The 20,205-nt window shown below is 45.7% G+C and overlaps 1 protein-coding gene across 39 annotated transcripts in view; it reads left to right on the forward strand.

Annotated features, from left to right (window-relative positions):
• LOC143443738 (uncharacterized) overlaps positions 1–20,205 on the forward strand; it is a 130,378-nt gene that overhangs the window by 61,907 nt on the left and 48,266 nt on the right. For 7 of the 39 annotated variants that reach the window (XR_013112978.1, XR_013112981.1, XR_013112995.1 and 4 more), the window contains exon 2: positions 8,138–8,218. The exons of the other annotated variants lie outside the window; for them this stretch is intronic. The gene's annotated coding sequence lies outside the window, so the exon portion shown is untranslated. The remainder of the gene's footprint in view (positions 1–8,137; positions 8,219–20,205) is intronic. 39 annotated transcript variants of the gene reach the window in all.

A 20,205-nucleotide genomic window follows, 5' to 3' on the forward strand; every position in this document is an offset into this window, starting at 1 on the left:
GCGTCTAGTGTGAGGACAGCCAGTCACATTCATTTTGTCTTTCAGTATCCTCCGCTCAGAAGAGGCTGCCCAGAGCCCTGTGCAGAGAGGGCTCTGGGTTCAGAACAGTGCTTTGAGGGGACACATGTCCTGATCAACTAGATGTGACAGCAGAGGACACAGGGAGAAGGGCAGAATGAGCCCATCCTGGTTTATACTGGGGCTTCTTGATTGTGGTCCAGTTGACATTGTAGCTGCCTATGTGTTTGCTGTGGGGCTGTGCTGCACGCAGCAGACATACAGCCAGATACCTGACCTCTGACCTCTCCCCAGCACATGCAGCAGCACCCCTGCAGTGGTGACAACTAAACCTGCTTCTCGACCCTGACAGCTGTCCCCTGGAGGGGGAGGGAATACTTCCTGTTATAAAACCAGCATTTTAAATAATTCTCACAGAACTAGACATGGACAATAAGAGAGAAGGACAAAGGGCTCTGGGAATGGAGGAGCCGTGTAAAGAGGGTCTACTGTGTCGCTGCTGTGGCCCACTAGACTACCCACCAGATTGCATTTCCATGTTCCTGGGCTCACATTTGTGATAAGAACAGGATCCTGGGGAACAGAGCCGTAGATCACAGTAAAAGGGTCTAAAGGGACACTAGAGACCTTTGACTGTAAGGTGGGGGGAGCTCAGGACCACATCATCAGTGCAGGAGATGTGCACAAACGGGTTAAGGATGTTGCTCAGGACAGATCAGGAGTGGAGTGGGTACAATAGCCCAGACATGAGAGTCAGGAAATTCCCTCTGTGATCCTTGGAATTGTGTGTGTGTGTGTGTGTGTGTGTGTGTGTTGTTTGTGAATATATGTATACATACATACACCTATATGTGTATGTATACATGCACATGTGTGAGGTTGTATATGACTCTAGAGTCCCAAATTTAATGTTGTGTGCTCCCCAGTTGCTTCCCACTTTATAGTGGGAGTCCCCTGATTCCTCCTGGTCTAGCTAGCTAGCTTGTCTTGGGGATCGCCTATCTGTACCTGCTTAGTGCTTGGATTAAAGGTGGCCACCAAATCTGCCTGACTTTTGGTGGGCTTGGGGAATGCAAACTCTGTCTCTCAGGCTTGCATGACATATGTTCTATTCACTGAGACATCTCCTTAGTCTTTTACGGTGGGATGCTTAATAGATCCTAAGAGTCTGATAGATGATACATTGTATCCATTATAAACTCTCAGGATGGGGGAGGGTGGAATGCAGTCCGCCTTTTTATTTTAATTGAATCAGAGTTTGATAAGCAGTAAGCAGCTACTAGTTTATTTGATGAAACAAACCAGTGGCTTCAGGACACATTGAGCGTGTGCCAATCGATCCCAGGCCCTGGTTCCATATATGAATGCTGACCTTGGAGCATAGGCCATTCCAAGGGACAACAAGTGCAGCCTGCTTTAGTTTTCTGAGCTCTGCTTCAAGCTCAGAGACTGAGAGACAATGAGCATGTCCAGTCATACCTCTGAAATATCTGGGTAAGCATGCAGGGAGGGGCCGTCCTGCCTCACAGTGAGGATCAGAAGAGATGACACAAGAAGTCAGGGACTCAGCCGTGTCATTTGCTTCACCCTTACGTTTCTCCCCCTGAGTCCTGCAGTCATGTCACTCCAGTAAATTTGGGAAGCAGGAAGAGAAAGAGACTACTTATTTTTTTTCAAAAACAAAAACAAACACAAAAAACCCTTTATGTATATGCGTATGTTCTCCTGATATGGGTATTCCTTGTGTGTGTGTGTGTAAATGTGTATTTGTGTATGTGAATGTGTGTGTTTGAGTGTGTGTGTATGTGAATGTATATGTGTGTGTGTGTGTGTGTGTATGTGTGTATGAATGTATACGTGTGTGTGAGTGTGTGTATGTGTGTGTGTGAATGTATATGTGTGTGTGAGTCTGTGTGTGTGAGTGTGTGTATGTGTGTGTGTGAATGTATATGTGTGTGTGAGTCTGTGTGTGTGAGTGTGTGTGTGAGTGTGTGTATGTGTGTGTGAATGTATATGTGTGTGTGAGTCTGTGTGTATGTGTGTGAGTATGTGTGTGTGTACATGTGCCCTCCTTTCTGTTGACCCAGCCCTAGGGTCACAAGCATGTGCTACCACACTTGGGTCAGGGGATTAAATTAGGATTCTCATTCATGTGAAGCCAATATTTTACCCGTCGATCTATCTCCCTACACAGAGACTTCCTGTTTTTAATAAGGGTTCCCTTCTGTGCCTTTGGCCACCTTCTAGCAGCTCTACAGCAGCCACAGCAGGTGAGATACACACTGTGGATGTATGTCTAAGACATATGTATGTCTAAGGCCAAGGTCATCTGGGCCATGGCTCAACAAGCTGCCTTGTCCGACTGCTGCCCTGGCCTCTCTGTAACCCTTCCTCCTGCAGAATAAAGCACTTTGTAGTGAGCAAAAACAAGTCATCTCCAGAACCATGAAGAGGGTCCTGTGACCTGAGCAGTGCTCTCCTCAGGAGCCAGCAGGACTGAGCCATGAAAGCTCAACATGTCGACAGGAGCAGGAGACACTGTCACTGAGGAGTCTCTCCCCAAGACTGGGAATGAGGTTCCTCCAAACTAGGTCAGATGTCTGGTTTGGAGCAGTCCTGGGGTTGGAGATGGACTCTCTTCTGTCTTCTATTTTATTATTAGACAAGTGGGCATGTGGAACACACAGGATGCCATCTTTGTTCTGTACCTGCCCAGTGCTTGTATGCCCTGACTAGAGGAAGGTTACTCATGGGCTTCTGTGCTGCATTATGGTTTTAGACGTTCTTGTACATCAGGTCAGGTTAATAGAGTTACCCAAGACTACTACAAAGCCTCCAGCACACACTCGCTATTGTGCTACCATCCGTGTGAGCTTTGTCTGTGGACATCCATGTCTACGCCATCATCTGCCTGCCTGCCTGCCTGTCTTCTATCTATCTATCTATCTATATATCTATCTATCTATCTATCTATCTATCTATCTATCTATCTATTATCTATCTGTCATCTATCTATCTATCTATTATCTATCTACCATCTAAAATCATATATTATCTGTCTGTTTTTTCTGTCTATGATCTATCTTTTAACTATGTATCTATAATCTATCATCCACTTCTCTCCCAGTCACTTCTTAGTCACTACAATTTGCCTATGATCTGTTATTTATGTATAGTCTACCTACTTACCATCTATGCAACTTCTAACCTATATGTATGTGTGTATGTATGCATTATGTATGTATGTATGTATGTATGTATGTATCTGCCTGCCTGTCTGTCTGTCTGTCTGTCTGTCTGTCTGTCTATCATCTATTTGCAGAATGGAGGTATAGCAGTACTCACAAGGCTAACCCACAGAACCCAGTCTTGGTCTCATGAGTGTCTAAACTTAAAGACCCCCTCATAGCATCTCAACAAATGGTTGTTGCTGTCTTCTTAACCACAGATAGAGTTCCAATGGAAGGTCAAGATAGAGGTCCAGGTTCAAACAGAAGGAGGTAAGGGGGGGGGGAATGCAGAGAGAGAGAGAGAGAGAGAGAGAGAGAGAGAGAGAGAGAGAGAGACTGAGACTTTGTGCTGCCACACAGGGTTGGGTGCTTTGGAAGGCACCAGACTTGGCTGGAAACTTTGCTGTTGCTTTGTCATAATCCTTCGAAGACTTTTACATAGTTTTGCCCCAGGCCCTAAAATCACGCATGTGATTCTAGAGGATTAGGGAATCCATTAAAAAGTGTCCAGGGAGGAACTCTTGAACTCCCTGAGCTCTGCGGTTTCAGGATTCCCACCCCACCCCCTGCCCTGAATTCTGCAGACATAAAAACTGTTACAAGACATTCATTTTTAATGACGTGTTATGGGCTTCTTAGCAATATATCTTTGGGTATTAAGGTGTGGAGTCGGAGACTTAAAATGATTAATGTCTTTGCTCCACATAAGGGGTCTCCCACACTCACCTAGCATCAGATTCCATTGGGAAAATTTATGGGCACTCTTGGCAGCCTAAGCGGCCATCAAATATTAATCAAAAATATGTAATAACTAATATATACTTAAAGAATTGAAGAAAATTAATATTCAAGGGAAGCATTCAGGGACCCATAAAAATAACAAATGCTTCAGAGACTCATTGAGGTTGGCAGGTCCAGACTCGTCTGCTTTCAGGGTTTGAGGTTCTGGCCTTGCTGGGTGTGCTTGCAGAGGAAGAGCAGCAGAAAGAGGGGACTTGTGCCTTTCTGTTGGCTCAGAACTCCTGGTAAAGGAAGCAAGCTGCTTCTGAGGACACTGCACTTGACTGTTCCCTCTGTCCTTCACTTTCTAGTAGCACAAACCACAAATTGCAGCTATTTCTTTATGGGACTGCTCTCCTGGAGGCTCCTCTGAGGTATCATCCCTTCAACTCCTGGGACAGTGGCTTGCATCGAGTGGCTAGCTGAATTATGTGGCTTAATAAATGGATGCCTCTCAGCCATTTATCAGGGTCCCATTTTGTAAAAGTTGAGTAACGATGAAATGAGTTCGCACTGGTTCTGCAGTAAGAGAATCAGAGCTAAGCGATTGCCCCAGAGAGGACTTGGAGAAGTCTTGCAGTTTGTCAACCCTGTGACTGGAACTTGAGCTGATCCTGGGGCCTCAGGTCGATGGTTAGCTATTTATTGGAGAAGGCTTGTTGTGCCTTTGCTTAGCCAAAATTAAGGGATGAAGATGTGGCCTGCGTGGCAAGGTGGATTCAGCTGTGCCCACTGACGCTTGGGGTGAAGGATGTCTGCACCCGCCTTTTTTTTTCCCTCCCCCCTCTTTCTTAGTCTTAAACTATTTTCATTTGTTCTGCTCACTGTGTGAACGACAGATGCAGAAAGATGAAGTGATTTTTTTTTTTTTTTACAAAATCTTTTTGTTTACAAAAACAAAAAAAAAAAAACCCTATATATTAATGATGTACAATACAATGTTTTGATATCTGTGCACACTGGAAAATGGCCAAATCATTTCAGTTAATATAATGTACCAATTCATATGTCAGGAGCTGCACACAAATTAGCACACACTCTTAAAGGTTCGAGTGAGTTCGTTTTATTTGCAAAGGAAAAACAAATTGAGTGTCAGGACTCAGACTTTGGGAGCTGTCCATGCGTGGCTTTCTAGATAATACTGGGGAGGGGGTGCCCAGCTGCACTGGGGACAAGGGACACTCTCCCGTCCCTGGGAAGGGGCAGATACAGCAGCTAGCAAGGGCTTGGAAGGGAAAGTGTGTTCTGGTGTTGGACCATGAGGCAGTTACTGGTGTCTTCTGTTATTGTAGGACATCAGGAGCTTGCCACTTGTCATCTGTTCTTTGAGCAGAACCAACTTTTCTTCCATGGGCCATTTGGTGTGACTGTGGATGATGGCTCTGGCTAAATGACACCCTCCTGATGGTGGGATCAACAGAAGCGAGGCTGGAACAGGAGCCTTGGATCCAGTGTGTGTTTTTTGAGAGCCTCAGAAAGAGCCTGGGACTTAGGGGAGCTTAGCAGCACAGAACGGGTACAGCCCCTCCCTTCCCCCCAAGTGCCACCTGCAGTCCCTCCTGTGCGGGCTGGAGCCTGAATCCCAGAATCACAGAGCACGCACCATGCATTCATCTGAGAATGGCTCTGCATAACCTCACCTCAGTTTCCTCAGGGAGGCTTGGGATGCTTCTGAGATACCCGGTGGCTCAGCCCCGATCCTCATTTTGTTTCTAAGTTAGAAGATGAGGGCTCAGAGAAACCAGGTGGCTTATGTGGGTCACATAGTTCAAAGTGACTGAACAGAAATGGGAAGCAAGTCTCTCTGCATGCATTCCCCAAACTATCGCCTCTGTTCTCAGGCCTTTTTTTTTTTTTCCAATAACCCTTTCTGGGGTACTACATTAAACAATATGCTAGTTATGACAATTAAGATATATTTTGGGGAATAAAATACAATTATATCATGTATTGCTTCCTTCCCTCCCTCCAATCCCTCCCGTGTACTCCTGGTTTAGCCCCATTTCTGTCGTCTCTTAACTCCCTGAAACCATGGGCTCTTTTTTCTGATTATTGTTGTCACACACACACACACACACACACACACACACACACACATCCATACACATATATGCATCACTATATAAACACAGCCTGCTCTATGTAACTGATTTCAGGACTAATTACTTACTACTGTATAACCTATTAATGGTTATACAGATGAGTTTTCCCTCCACTGAAAGACATTTTAAAGTGCAAAGTACACTAAGGAACCATATTGAGTAAGTAGCACATAGAAAAATAGCTCCCAGATCTCAAAAAAGCACCCTAGTCTCCACTACCACCACTTTAACCTCCTCTTCCTTCTCTTCTTCCTCTTCCTCCTCCTCCTGACAACTTCCTCTCTGTGTCTCAACTTTACCACCTTGGAGCATAAAGCGGTAGCAACTTCCAGGGTTGGCACAATGGGCTAGTGAGATGACACGTGCGTGCATCTAAGGTTCTCATTGTGCTGACCCAGGGCCAGCAACCTTGTAATTGGTTTCTTAATTCTGTTTGTTTGTGGTGTATATTGTGTGCAGGTGTGAGGGAGAGGAGAGAGGCAGTGTGCAGCTCTTGAGAAATCTTCCTCTTTTTCTGTTTTAATTTGCCTGTGAGGGAGGATATTACCTGTGCCCTTGCAGGCTTCCAGGAGTCTTGCTTTCTGGAAGCATCCACTGGTCAGAAGACAGGTACTATGGACAGACTACTACTAAGTAGTCCTTAGCCTATCTGCTACTCTGATCTACTTACTCTTAGGCATATTCTTGATGCCCTTCAGAGCATCCCCTCCCTGGGGTTGATTCATGGTGAAGGTCGCAATTCTCGCCTCGTGCACACATATCTACTTGACCCATACCAGGAACATAGCAATTGTCTAATAAACATCAGTAGCAATTATTATACTAAGTGTGTGTGTGTGAGGGAGAAGAACAAAAGATAATCCATCTGACAAACTGCTTTTGGTCCTCCCTGCTGGCATGAGCTTTCCCCGTATGCACTCACAACCCGGTTGGTGGGAATAGGATTACTTCTTTCTATTGTACAGATGGGGGACTGAGGCACTGAAAAGTGACATCATCAACAGGCAGTGACCTAAAGAGTCAGGGCCAGAACCAGGTCTGGAACACAGACTTCCTGGATCCTGACCCAGGTTCCCTTCTGCTGTGTGGCCTTCGGAAGGCTGGAAGGACCAGGGGAGTGTTTGTTCCAGGGAGCTCTCCTCTGCCCTTAGAGGTTTATCATCTATCCACTGACTGCTGACCAAAACCTGAGGACCCCTTACAGGATATCCCGTTGAGATCCCCCTTGCCCTTCCCCCCTTCTCCTCCACTTTTTTTATCAGTGTTTTGCTGGCAGATGAAAATTCAGCCCCATTTGTGGGAAGTCTGTAAAACATTCTCGTCTTTATTGCAAACAATTTCTCCATCTGCCACTTGGCTGAGAGGGTCAGACTCAAACACCCTCATAATAGGGAGGGTGGCATAGGAGAGCAAACACAGGAAGTGGGAGGGTTCCTGTCCAGTATGGTCTACCTGACACACTGCTTGATGGTTAGTTGGCTTTGGTAAGCAACTGGCCTTAAAAAAAAAAGTCACCCAAACAGCTATGTGCATCAAGAGTGACTCTGGCTATTATTTGACAGAGTTGCAACTTTATAATTACAATGTGTTGATTTGTGTAAGGAGAAGCAGGGGTCTGGCTCAGTGGATAGAACACTGGAAGTCCCAGGTTGGGTCCTAAGTGCTGCATAAACTAGGTGTGATAATTCTGCTTATGATGTTAGCCCTTGGAAGGAAAAAGTAGAGTCAGGGGTTCAAGGTCACCCTACAGAGTGAGCTCAAGGGCAAACTGGGTTACATGGGCCTCCGTCTCAAGACATAAACAAGAAAATAAGTAAATAGATAGCTTGTAAGAGGCACGATAACAACTTGGGGCTGGTCTAGCATGTAGATGGGTGATGGAAAAAAATGATTGGAGACTATATAAAATCAGATCAGCAAACAAGCTCTCGGTAGCCGGCATCATGCACGGACACTGGAAGAAATCACAGCGTTCACTTAAGGAGTGTTGGTATTATTTACACACAGGTTAGGACGAGCACAAAACAAAAGGAGTGTGGTTTTAGAGCTGCATTGGTGAGGGGACATCGCTTCCATCTCAAGCACTCGGTAAGGGCTTATGGGATACCGAGCAATTTGCTGGACCTTGTAGATGCACCAGACAGCAAGAAAGACATGAAGCCTCACCTCATGGGACCTGCATAATACTGGCAGAGAACAATAAAGAAAATGTGACTATTGTTTTGAATCAATCCTAATGGCCAAGGTAAAAGTTCGTCCGTGCCAACTGTGAGTGTGTGGGGCAATCGGAATTGTGATGTGTTTTAATGAGGTTGTACAGCTTCACAGTCCCTTCACAGAAAAGCTTAGGAAACAAAGCATTGAACTTACGTCTGCTCTGTGTGTCTAACATATCACATTCTAAGTAACTACTCAAGAACAGGTAAATGTATGTTTACAAAATGACTTACATGAAAATGATTATACATGTCTCCGTCATAACTGCCAAAGAATAGAGACAGCCTTTTCACTGGTAGGAGAAGAACTAAGCAGGTTATGGCATCCCTGGTCCAGGGATACTACTCAGCAAGAGAAAGGAAGAAACACTAGAGCCAGGAGGTGAGGATGTGCTGTAGGTCAGAATGAACTCATAGAAACCTGAGCCTAGAGAGAGGCAGACAGAAGCGTTCAGGACAGATGGAAATGCTCTCTATCTTATTAAAGTGTCCTTCTTGATGCTGTTGTAATTGCCAAGGACATGAGTGCTCAAAACCTTTATCCACTTTACTATGTGTAAATTGTGCGCCAATTAAAACAAACAAACAAACAAGCAAACAACTCTGGCTCATCTAGTTTCAGAGTTTTGGTTCTTAAATATGCTCCAGCTTTGGGGGAGACAGACAGGGAGGTGACTGGTGGAATGTCCTTCTGTGGACACACTTAATGTGGGAATCGAATGGCTTGCTGCTGATTGAGACACACGTTGCTCAGGCTGAGCTATGCTTGTGTGGCCATTCGGATATCCTGTGGGATTAGAGACCTGAAGTTGTTTCGTGTCCAGTTCAGTGCAACTTGCATCTATGCCAGGTCCTGGGTGTGCCAAGCTTTCTGCTGGTTTCTAGAAGGTCTTTCCATCTCTATGTTCCTGTCTTTTCCTTACAGTATGTCTGTGCTCTTTCCCGATCCACAGACGGTGATGCTTAGCAGAATTGAATATTTGTTTGAAAGAATGAAGACATTAATTAGGATGAGGTCTGGTGGGTTAAGATCTGCTGTGTTTGTATGAGATCCTCAGAACTCGAATGAAAAGCCGTGCACAGAAGTTCCTCTCTTGAATCCCAATTCTCTTACAGAGAGATAGGAGGCAGAAACAATAAAATCCCCAGAAGCTCTTGGACCAGATTCCCTGTGGCACCTGTTGGGGATCAACAAGAGACCTTGTCTCAGACAAGGTGGAAGCTGAGGAAAGCTTAGACAAGGTGTCTTTTGACCTCCACAGTGCCCACATGATGGCCCATGTCCATCTGTAATCACACACACACACACACACACACACACACACACACACCATGCATTCAGAGAATCAAAGCAGTGTATTAGTGCCTATCAAACATGTGGCGTTGGTGTGAATATGAAAACTCAGTGTCTCTCTGCGTAAGAAGAAGTGGTCCATGATGTTTCAGAAAGGACAAAAGACAAAAGAGGCCTTCCCTGGTCTGTCTCCACCCTGAAGACCAAGGAGGAGCCTGAATGGAGATGACACAGACAGTCAACGAGGGATCTTGTTTTCCGTCCTTCCCTTCTCAGGGTAAGGGCCAAGATGATGACAGCTGGACGTGCGGCTAGGCGCTGGGCCATTAAACTGTTTTGCAAGAAACAAGCACGGCTTATGGGAAGCAGCCATGAGATAACCCCTTTCTCTGGTCAAGAATGACAGCAACAGTTGGGACTTCTGGGGAAAATACCAACTAAACAACACCGCACCCCCCCCCCCAAATAATCCCTTTCAAGCTCAAGAGTCAACAGGATATAAAATATATCACATTTAGCTAAAGTTGCTAAGAAACCTACCCTTGGAAGATGCATTTATTGAAAACCTTTTGTCAAAATTTACTAACTGCCTAACTAACCTTGATATATATATATATATATATATATATATATATATATACATTAATATTTATAGAGATGAATTTATATAAATAAAATTGAAAATTTTATATCCAGCATTTATTTATAGACATAAAACAGAATTAAACTAGGTCAAAACAGCTTTGTTCCAAGAATTCTTAATGTAATGATAAAAGAAAATAAGCTTAAATAAACTAAAGTATTGAAAACAGAATGCTATAATTTGAGCCAAAAACTTTAATGAGTAAAAAGACCAATTATATGCATTTGACTTGAGAGTTAAATATTTGTAAATTTTATCAACAATAACTTTTATGCTTTTGCTCTCAAGTTTTAAGCCTGGGCAATGTGAATTCATTAAATTATTTATAAAGATTTTAGATGTTAACACAGAAAGTTGAAAGATGTTATTTCTTTGTTGTTTCATGGAATTTGTGATTTTCTTGCAAGAGTACGCAGTCTGCTTTGAATTAGATATATTATAGTATTGGTAAAATAAGGCTGTGTGTGTGTGTGTGTGTGTGTGTGTGTGTTACAGTGTGGGGATGAATCACAGAAAGGGAAAGCTTTCTGAGACATTCCTAGTCCCTCAGGCCCCACCCTCCAACCTCCTCTCTGCTTTCTATTCTCCTGTGTTCTATTGTCCCTACCCTTACCTCTCAATACCTGTTTCCCCTCTTGTGGGCACTTTCCTGGTTCCCTATCTCATATCCACACTCATTCCAACTATACTGTTCAACTAACATTGAATCTCAAATATTGCTATTTTCTAATGAACAAGTCAAAACAGAGAAAGAGGTGGCAGATTGGGCTGGGTGACTAACAGCACTCACTTCTCTTCAGAGGGCCTGAGATTGGCTTCCAGCTTGCATGTTGGTTGGCTCTCACCACTAGTAACTTTAGCTCCTGGGAATCCAACACTTTTGGCCTCTGTGGGTGCAAGACACACACACACACACACACACACACAATTTTAAAAAGATTATTTTAAAAGATGAAAATACAGTTTATGGGCATGATTCAGAACAGAATTTTTGCTTACTAAACTGATCCTAAGTACTGAGTATTTTAGTAAGAAAAGCTGTTCGGGTGCTGAGCACTCTTCGTGGACAGTCCTCCTGGCTATCTCTGATGGTCATGCCTTCAGGGTGACCTTACTCACCAGCTGCTGGTGTCGCTTCTGTTCCCACCACTGATCTCAGCAGTCTTTTTAGGAACACCCTCAGGCCCTCTTGCAAATGTCCCTTGAGTCTTGTTGTTAAATCGCCGCTGAGTTTCTTTCAGTTCTTAGATGTAGTTGACCTGATATTGACGAGTAGGTGATGTCTCTAAGTGGGTGCCAAATTAACCAACATTTGGAGTAGACAAGTGCTGAAGGCCCCAGTGGATGGATGTGCGCAATACAGAGGCTGTCTGGAACCCCTCTGATGGGGCTTACTACAGAAAGAACTGAAACAGCTCCATTCCTGGCACCTTCTTGTGCCTTCTCCAGTCCCTCCAGAACCATAATTCAAGTCACCTTGACAATGGCAATCCAGATGCAAAGACAGAACAAAAACATGTTTGGACATCCCCCCTGCCCCAATACCAACAGACTGTGGTGTGTGTGGAAAACACTCGTGACCCTGCTGGCCCTCTATGGCAGCAGGGCAGAGACACCCAAGCTGGAGATGCCAATCAGAGTCAACAAAGATTCCACCTGTCCCTTTTCTGCACTCAGTGGTTCTTATTTTAATATTGTTTTAAAATCTGGTATTTAAACCAACTCATTCATGGACAGCCTGTTTTTATTGGACTTGTGACCCACTTACATGAGACAGAGAGTAAAGCATGGCGTGTGATACAGCAGTAACATAAAGACTGGAGAGGCATTATCACTGGATTCCTTGGCATAGGGTTATGAGATCTTGCTGTCTGTCACCAAATGCCACTTGAAGGTCTTTCCCAGGGCCATGGAGTTGACAGATGTTGCTATTCCTTCACTTCAGAGGACACAGAGCCAACTGCAAACTATAAAATCATCTAGATGATACAGAGAAAAGAGAAAGGGCCACAAAACATATCACAGTCCTCCAGACAAGGACAAGGAGAAGGTCTTTGTAATGATACTCAAGCCAGAGACCTGGGCTGGCAAAGAGGATGAAAGCGATGTACCTTGTTCAAGGATGCTTGTCATCTCCTGGTCTCTTTGGATACCAGGAACCTCGGGATGCTTCCCTGGTGACATGACTCTTCTCTTAGAGAGCAGAGCTCTATTTTGGATCAAAGGTGGGTAGGCACCCCTGAACATGGACAGTGAATGCAGTGAGATTTAGTAAACTTTGGGTGAGAATTCATGCCCACTTCCTTCCTTCATGCCAAGGGTTTGTGTGTCTAGACTTATTAAGCAGGTCTTATGCGTGGTGTCAAAGTCGCGGTGAGTTCAGATGTGCACTTGCCCTGCTGTGTCTAGAGGACAGTATTTCCTTGTAGATGTCTAGAACATCTGGGACTTACAGTCTTCCTGCCCTCTCTTTCTGGAAGGTTCCCTGAACCTTGTGGTGGGGCACATAGTGTGTCCCATTTTGAGCTGAGCACTTTTTGACCTGAAGTCTCTTATTCGAGGATCACTGAACAGCTGTGCATCTCTGTGGGTCACTGATGGCCACTGGGAAGGGAGAGTCGGTGGCAGTCCCCACTTCCACGAGTATTTGGACAACACAAATTGGATTTCATAGGAACATAAAAACCAGAGGAACAGGCAGTTAGAAGGTAGGGAAGTCAGGCTGGATCTGGTAGGAGTCGAAGAAGGTAGGATGCAGTGATCAAAGTACATTGTATTAAACTCTCAAAAAAATCATTTTTAAAGGTTTAGGACACTAGTTGCTGAAGAAGGGCACTGCAGCAAACAGCATGGGTCCATCCAGCCTCATTTAGATCAACTTTAAACAATTGGTGAGGCCGACCTACACATCTTGATTTTAAACCTTGTTTGTTTTCTGAATTTTGTCAGCTCTATCACAGGTTCAAACACTGATCAGCACATAAAATGTCGCCTGTCCCTGGAGTACTTAAGGTTTTTTTTTTTTTTTTTTTTTTTTTTTTGTTTGTTTGTTTGTTTTTTTTTAACTTCAAGACAGGGTCTCAGTATGTAGCTCTGTCTGTCCCGGAACTTACTCTACAGACTAGGCAGGCCTTGAACTCACAGAGATCCTCCTGCTGCCACCTCCTGAGTGCTCATATTAAAGATGCGGACCACTATGCCCAACTTAGGTACTTAAGTTTTAGACAAGAAGTGTCCAAAAGATAGACAGAGACATAGAGAGATAGAGAGAGAGAGATAGAGAGAGGGGGAGGGAGAGACAGAGAGAGGGAAAGAGAGGGAGAAGGAGGAGGAAGAAGAGGAGGAGGAGGAGAAAAGAGAAGACGCTTTGTGTGTTGTAGACTTGGTTCCTAGCTGGTGCTATTTTGACTGTCTCCTCTCCCCTCCCCCAGGAGGTAAGCTTGTTAAGACTCAGAAAGTGAACACACCTGACAAGTTTTAGGAAGCTCTTGAAACATACAGGATTCACAAAGGCCTTCCCAAAGTTATAATATCAAAGACAATTGATGAGGATGGGAGGGTCTCCTGTCAGCAGAGCTGTCTATAGGTCCTGCCAGAATTCCTGGGGTGCAGCGTGGGTTATCACCTGTGTGGGGGTTAGGTGGGGGGTTGCCTGGGGTGCAGTGTAGGTTGTCACCTGTGTGGGGGTGAAGTGGGGGTTCCTGGGGTGTGGTGTAGGCGAGCTGTCACCCATGTGGTAGAGGAGTGAGCTTTTTGGTAATGCACCTGTCTTTGAGTCACCCCTGTTCCAGTAGATAGCCTCCCCCTCACTCATACGCCTATAAATAACCCCAAGAAACTGACTGTTTCACTGATTTCAGCTTGGTTGGAATTATTTCTTTTGCTTGTGATTAATGCCTCTTATAGGTGAACTGACATTTGTCCATATCTCCTTAGGTGAAGTCACATAATCGGGAGGTTCTGGGAACTTCAAGTGGTAGGTCCTAGTCAGAGTGAGCAGGTTGTTGGGACTCAGGCCTCAACTTTATCTTGCCTGAGGTCTCGTCTGTCTGTCCTGAGGTGGGTAGTCTCTTTCTCCATGTGCTTGTACTACCAGAATGCTCGCCCATCTCAGCAGGGGAAGAGAGAGACTCGATTTAGCTAACAGTGTAGATGAAGCTTAGAAGCTACAAGCTAAAATAAACGTCTTTTGGGTTCCTCACTCAGATACTTTGATACTGGGTAGCTGGAACAGTTCACGCTTTAACAGGGACTGAATCTTTTAAGGCTCACAGGGTAACAGGCAGTAGAGGGCTGAGTACCTTGAGACAGGTACATTTAGAACTTGCTGATGATGTCCTACTGCCTGGAGAGATTCTCCCAGCTTCCTAGGGTAGGGGTGAAGGAGGGATTCATGCTGGAGATGAGAAAAAGAGGCTGGATATCAAGTTAAGCTAGTGGCGTTAGGACATGTTTTGTCCTAAGGAGGACAAACCCAAAGTGACATACAGCGACAGAGCTATCTCTTCAAGCCAGGGTGTCTCTGCAGCACGGCACACTGGGTTTGCTTCTTGGTGAGAGCAAACTCAATATATAGGACCAGAAATGTGAGAGCATGAGGGTCATGTTGCTGTACAAGTAAGGGGATCACTGGGGATAACTCCCAAAGCAGTGGCTGTCTAAGCAGAGAATGCCAGTGGCATTTACCATGGAAACTCATGCATATTCATTTTTGGAAAGTTCCACCATCGAATATAGAGGCAGCGACATTACTGAGCACGCTCAGTTTGAGAACAGGCTTCTTCATAGGTCACATGTTCTAAAATGGCAGACAGGGGCATCTCCTGGGTTGGAAATTTAACATTATAATGGGATTATAGTAAGCAAAGGTCACCTAGGAGAATAACTGTGACTTTGGCCAGTTCCTTGAGTTCTTCTCGAGAGAGCCTTACAGGAAACAAACAAAACCTTGAAGGATTATTAACAGCCACTTAAAGGGATGGAGCCTATTCCCTGCAAGAACAGTAGACTGTACATTCCTTCCTGGCAACTAGGGAGATGCTGATGGAACAGAGTTGCTGGGGTCCCATCAATTTTCTTCTTACCAGGTTGTTCAGCCTTTCTGGTAATTGTGCGTGTGCTTAGCTACCCACAGATCCTATCCAGCCAGGGCAAGTTCTGTTGCTTACAACTAAGAAAGTAGCTATTGCATATGGGGAATGAGGTGTCTGCCACTGACTGCATACCAAGTGCATTTTGCATCAGTTGTTCTTTCTAGGTTGTCTGCTTTCTTCGGCAACCAGAGAGTAGAGGCCAGGATGGTCCTTCTCACTTGATATGTAGAAAGCTGAGTTCTGAAGCCAGCGATGCTGTCTCTAGAATCTGTTCCTGCCACAGCCAAGCATGAAGCCCAGTCAGAAGCCAGGCTTCCTTCAAGGCTTCTGTGGTGGACTGAATGAGAATGTCCCCCACAGTCCCCCACAGTCTCAGGCATTTGAACTCAATATATAGGACCAACTTGGTCCCCAGTTGGTGGCACTGTTGGGGAGGTTTAGGAGGTGCAGCCTTGCTGGGGAAAGTATATCCCTGGGAGGACATTGAGGCTAAAAGGTTCATACCACATCCAGTTTGCTCTCTCTGCTTCATGCTTGTGGTTTAAGATGTTAGCTCTCAGCTTCCTGTTCTGCTGCCTGCTGCCATGTTTCCCCACCATGATGGACTCTTACCTCTGTAGAACCCTGAGCCAAAACAAACTCTTCTGGTTGCTTCTGGTTATGGTGTCTTCTCACAGGATCAGAAAAGGAATTAATACAGCTTGGATCAGCTGTCAAGCTCCCAACTAGAAGTGGCCCATCCTTCACATTGCATTGAGTATGGAGGTGCCTTAATCTTATTTATTTGAAGTGGGCGTGTGTGTAGGTGTGCACATTTATGTGTGTGAGAAAGGGTAGTGCATGCCACAGTACATGGACATCAGAGGAAAACCTTGGGTATCGGTCTTTGCCTTTTGTCGTCTCTGAGGTAGGATGATCTTTTGTTGTTCACCGTGAACACTGGTTCACAAGCTTGCAGGGACTCTGCCATCTCTGCCTGTCACTTCCCTGTAAGCTCGGGATTACAGGTGTGTGCTGCTGTACCTCACTGTATGTTACTTCTGGGCATTTGAACTCAGGTCACTCACACTGTGTGGCAAGAGCTTAACCTACTGATCCCCTCCCTAGTCCCTTGCCTTTATTTAATTTACCCACAAAGTTGTATCCAATCTATGTTCCAATCTATGTTCTGGCTCTTGTTTTCTTGAACTGTTTCTCATCTTCCCGATATCTTCCTCTTTATCTACAAGGTCAGCCCTTGAGAATTCTAACCCTCATTTATCCCAGACACTTGGCCTTGCAAGTTTGCTGTGGACAGATATGATCTTCAAAGTGACAAGTTTAGTACCTGGTTCTCAGAGAACTGGCTAAGCCGAATTGTCTGGAGCTGACTACCTGAAGTGCCAGGCCTGTGCAGATGGCTGAATCTTAGTCGTGTTATACCTGGATGATAGCCATGCAAACGGTCCCTGGGCTGACGGCCTGGCACACTTTCATATGTTTCTTTCTGTGTCTCTTTTAGCTGCTTCAAAACTAACCTCAGGGCAGGAGCAATGGCTCATTAGTTAAAATCACTCTTTGCTCTTATGGAGGACCCTGGTTTGGTTCCCAGCACCCACACGGCAACTCACAACTGTCATAACTCTGGTTCCAGGGGGTGTCTGATGCCCTCTTCTGGCCTCTGTAGTCACTGAATGCATGGTGTGCATACAAAGGTATGGAAGCAGAACACCCATACACACAAAATGAAAATAAATAAGTCTTTGAAAGCCACATTGTACTTCTGTGCTATGTAGACACTTGGTAAATGTCTGAGTTACTCAGAGGACAACACCCAGACCTTGTCTCAGTTAGCAGCTGGTGAACATCAGAAATAATAATTCTATATTTTGGTTGAATGTCCTTAACCTGGGTCATGTCTCTGTTTATTTGGCAGTAAGGGGCTCATGAAGTTCTCAAATAATTCCTCCACCTCAGCTGTTGTTCTGTGAGAGGGTCTTGAGGTGTGGCCCAAGCAGGCTGGAACTTTAGATCCTCCAGTCACAGGCCCCTAGGCACTAGGGTTACAGGTGTCACCACCATACCTGCACACTGCACTGCAAACGTTGAGGTTACAGGTGTCACTGCCACATCCACGCACCACCCTTTGAAGCCAAGATGGTTTTCTTGTACTGCATCTTGACAGACATGAAGACCAAGGTTCTGCAATCCAGCTAAAAGGCGCCGGTGAAGCGGGCAGGTAGCTTTCCTGGGTCACAGGCTCAGGTGAGGGAGTGAGCTCTTCACAGCAGGAGGACTAGCCTTGCTAACCAAGGGCTCTGTGAGACCCTTTTTCTCCAAGGAAACCAGCAGCTCTCACTCCCTCGGGTCAGCATAGCTCACCGCTCTCACTCCCACGGGGTCAGCATGGCTCGCTCGCTGCAGAGCCCACCTACCTGCCTGGCATGTACAGCATGGTGCAGCAAGTTCAAGTGCCTGTCTTCCTTCTGTCCCGTCTTCCATCACTCTCACACTGACAGCTGCAGGGACACATGGAGATAGCTTGGCAGCTGCTTGCCACAGATGCTGGGCTCTGTAGCACAGTTTCCCCTCCCAAGCTTGCTGCTTCTGAGTTTCTCTGGCTGCCTAGATGTCTTCATCACTGCCGAGGGGAGGGGCACACTCCGAGGTGTGAGCACAGTGTGAAGCCTTTGGGAATTGACACTGCTGAGCAGGCAGGGTGATTGTGTGCTTAGGGGCCTCTTTGCCTGTTTCTCATTCAGTCAGGTGTTTTTTTTTTTTTTTTTGTTTGTTTTGTTTTTTTTGTTTTTTTGTTTTTTTAACTATTTTGTGTGCCTGGGAGCCATTCGGGCTGGCCTGGGAAGATGGTATCAGGGTATGTCATTCTTTCCAGGCCTGGAGAGTCCGCCTGCTCCTGTTCTATTGGCTGCTTCTTTCCAGCAGCTGTCTCCTGATTTAACTGGTCTCTTTGCCTCCAACTTGTCTCTTCAACTTCCTGTGACCCTTTCCTGGTGATTTTCTTATGACCAAACCTGCTACTGTCCCTCCTTGTCATTAATACTTGTCAGGGATGAGAGTGGTCCTGAACAGCTTAGTGTGGTGAAAACCCCTGTTGCTGGCCAGGACTCACTCTGTTTCAGCCTCTCCCACGAAACAATGAAATCCAGCTGTTCTGGATCTTTTTTTTTTGTTTTTTGTTTTTCTCTGTGTGTGGTGTATGTTTGTGTGCATATAGATACATATGTGTGTGCAGGTACATGTGTGTGCACATTTGTGTGAAGGCTGGAGGTTGTTGTCAGGTGTCTTCCTTAAAATCTCTCTGTATCTGTCTCTCTGTGTCTCTGTATCTGTCTCTGTGTCTCTGTCTCTTCTGTCTCTGTCTCTCTCTGTGTGTCTCTCTCTGTGTCTCTCTGTGTCTATCTCTGTCTCTGTCTCTGTCTCTGTCTCTGTCTCTGTCTCTCTCTCTCTCTCTCTCTCTCTCTCTCTCTCTCTCTCTCTCTCTCTCTCTCTGTGTGTGTGTGTGTGTGTGTGTGTGTATGTTAAGCCAGCGTCTCTCATCTAAACCGGGACTTCCCCAATTCAACTCCTTTAGCCAGCTAACTTATATCTTGGATTCCCTGTCTCCACTTCCTGAACACTGAGGTTACCGATGGGTCTCCACACCCACCTAAGCATCTAGGCGCTGGGGATGCAAACTTAGTTGTCACCTTTGTCCAGCAGGCACTTGGCTGGTGGGGCCGTCTACCAGCCCTGCCAGCTTTCCACTTAACTCAGCCTTCTATTGTGTCCTTTCAGCCTCGAGTCTGCCTCTTGTCCTGTCTTCCTTCAGGCTTACACCATCCAAGCCAGACAGGGTTCTAGGCTGCTGTCTCCTGCCTTGGCCTTATCCTCCATGTTCCCATGTTGAACTTGCTTCCTTAGCCTTCTCAGTGAGTATTTGGGCAAAAGTGCTGACTGAACAGCCTCCTCCATGGCTGGGCAAGCCTCCTCAGGTCTGGTCCTTGAAGGGTTAGGTGCTAAGCCAAGAACACAAGAGCGCACCCTCTGTTTAGATCATGGAATGAACATTATCATGAGGCTGGTGCAGATCGTCTCTCTGTCTCTGTCTGTCTGTCCCTCTGGTACCTTCTCTTTGTCCTTCTGCAGTCTCTGAAATTATTAACTATGTCTTCAGATTGTCTCCCCAACAGTCTCGAGTTTCAAGAGGACAGGACTCTCACTTGTTCAAGGCTGAGTATCTGATGCTCACTAAAGCCCAGCCCAGAGTGGGAACTCAAAACACTGTCCTCCATGGCACCAAATAACTGTCCAAGAAGTGGGGGTCCTGAGGTTACCGATGGGTCTCCACACCCACCTAAGCATCTAGGCGCTGGGGATGCAAACTTAGTTGTCACCTTTGTCCAGCAGGCACTTGGCTGGTGGGGCCGTCTACCAGCCCTGCCAGCTTTCCACTTAACTCAGCCTTCTATTGTGTCCTTTCAGCCTCGAGTCTGCCTCTTGTCCTGTCTTCCTTCAGGCTTACACCATCCAAGCCAGACAGGGTTCTAGGCTGCTGAACCTGAGATAGAACTCATTTAGGCCTCCACTGTGGACCAACCACATGTCTGTCCCACAGAAGTGCCCGAGTCACCTTGGGCTGAAGGATCAATGTGTGCAGTGTGGGTCATCATGCCAGACTGAACTTCTAATATGTTTCACGTGTCTCACTGCCTGCTTGTGTCCCTTATTGTCTGAGCTGGGTCGTCCTGCCCTTTGGGGTTTCTGTTCTGACTTTGGTAAAATGCTCTTCAATGTTGCTTTGGTTCATACGCGGGTTCTTGGTGAAAGCTGTGCACCGGGCTACATTTTGT

This window comes from Arvicanthis niloticus, chromosome 10 (assembly GCF_011762505.2).
Source record: "Arvicanthis niloticus isolate mArvNil1 chromosome 10, mArvNil1.pat.X, whole genome shotgun sequence".
In the NCBI taxonomy this organism is placed as follows: Eukaryota; Metazoa; Chordata; class Mammalia; order Rodentia; family Muridae; genus Arvicanthis; species Arvicanthis niloticus.